Below are 2006 nucleotides of genomic sequence, written 5' to 3'. Positions count from 1 at the left end.
CATCTAGGGGGCACATTCTACTGTAGTTGTCAGAGTACCACTTGTGAGTATCAGTTCCTTCCCTACACCTTGTGGGTCTTATGGATTGAACTCATGTCCTCAGTCTTAGCAGGAAGTGCCTTTGTCTGCTGACCTATCTCACTGGCCCTTAAAAAATAATTGTATGGGCTGGGGTGTAATTCAGTGGCTGAACACTTGCCTAGCATGTACAAGACTCGAAATTCAACCCTTATTTAAACAGAAAAATATCTAATGTTATTTATTACCTTTTCTTCATCAACAGTATAAGAAATTTAGACTACTCTAAGTCCAATTGGACATATCCTAACTTGCATGTTATTTATCATTTATTTTCTTATATATCAATTTTCTTCATAAATAAAACTGAGGCCACTGGCCTCACCTCCTAAGGCCAGGTCTAAAAACAATTTGTCTTGCTACCAGATTCCAAAACTTTTACCACATCTGGGAAGTTAAAAGATTTGCATAAAATTTTGACAAGGTGGGGAAGATCAGTGGGCTATGGGTCCTTGGTTGGCTAGTTAACTTCGATAGAAAAAACATTTTCTTACACTATGCCCTCAAACTCGTAACAATACTTCTGTCTCAGCTTCCTGGATGCTAGGATTACAGTATATGATACCATGTCCAGCAAGTTTTTGAAATTTTATAGTGCTCCATGGTCTGCTATTCTGAAGTTTCACTAGGAGGATATGTTTTATGTTTTTATTATATTAGTAATGTATCCTTGCAGTTCTTCACTTTAAGTGTTATATTTTCACTTCTAAATGTGTTATTTTTGGACTTTTTTCAAGTTTATTTGGTTATTTTCATTACGTTTTCATGTATTTTTTCTATTCCTTTGTCACATTGTAATTATGGAGTGTTTCTTCACCATATTAACTAAGCAATAAATCTAATCACCCACGGAAAGAGGATTGTGTGACTATGGAATGTAATTGGAAAAGGATTTTTGGCAGCAGCTGCGTCTGGTAGCAGGAGAAGATGGCGATTTCCACAGGAGTTAAAGTTCCTTGAAATTTTCACTTGTTGGAAGAACTTGAAGGATAGAAAGGAGTAGGTGATGGTACGGTTAGCTGGGGCCTTGAAGACGATGAAGACATGACACTTACAAGGTGGACAGGCATGATTATTGGGCCACCAAGGACAAACTATGAAAACAAAATATATACCCTGAAAGTAGAATGTGGATCTAAATACCCAGAAGCTCCTCCATCAGTTAGATTTGTAACAAAAATTAATATGAATGGAATCAATAATTCTAGTGGAATGGTGGATGCCTGGAGCATACCAGTTTTAGCAAAATGGCACAATTCCTATAGCATTAAAGTTGTACTGCAAGAGCTAAGATGTCTAATGATGTCCAAAGAAAATATGAAGCTTCCACAGCCACCAGAAGGACAGACATACAACAACTGACTTTAGTGGATCTCAAACATGTCTTAAATCAACAACCTTCTACTCATGTTAATATCTTGATTAAATATCACCATGCAAAATACCCACACATTAAGTAAAAGAATTCCAGCTGGTAAATATGACCTGGACAGTTGTAAGAATATATTTAATATATGTATATTTATTATGTTTTCAGATAACAAGAGAAGTGCAGAACAATTTTTCTTTCTCTTCTTAAAGCACTGTCATTTAAACATGAGCCTGAAGTATTCAAAATTGAATTCAGGTTTTCAAGACAAAAGCATGACAAAGGAGTGTCAGATGGCAGTGAAAACCTTTGTCTCAAGAAGGAGAACAGAACTGGCATGCTTTATCCATCGTCCTTAGGCCACAGTGAACTGTTTAAAGTAATGAGTAGTCACAATTGTGCTCACTCTTGAAGCGGTGCGGGTGTGGGTGCTGCCTGCTATAGCATCAAAAATAGCTTCAGGATTGTTTTATAACAAAAAGACGTGCGGGAGGTATTGATGAATCTCTGCTAAAAGCTGTTCCCATTTGTTACATGTAACAGACATGATAAATATTTG

At 36.6% G+C, this 2006-nt stretch overlaps 1 pseudogene; it reads left to right on the top strand.

Annotated features, from left to right (window-relative positions):
• Positions 1 to 1005: 1005 nt before the first annotated feature.
• LOC143270918 (ubiquitin-conjugating enzyme E2 variant 2 pseudogene) lies at positions 1006 to 1547 on the top strand (annotated as a pseudogene).
• The last annotated feature ends 459 nt before the right edge of the window (positions 1548 to 2006 follow it).

Source organism: Peromyscus maniculatus, chromosome X, assembly GCF_049852395.1.
Source record: "Peromyscus maniculatus bairdii isolate BWxNUB_F1_BW_parent chromosome X, HU_Pman_BW_mat_3.1, whole genome shotgun sequence".
Taxonomy (NCBI): Eukaryota; Metazoa; Chordata; class Mammalia; order Rodentia; family Cricetidae; genus Peromyscus; species Peromyscus maniculatus.
The sequence above is the reverse complement of the archived record's forward strand: the minus strand, read 5'-3'. Positions and strand labels throughout refer to the sequence as shown.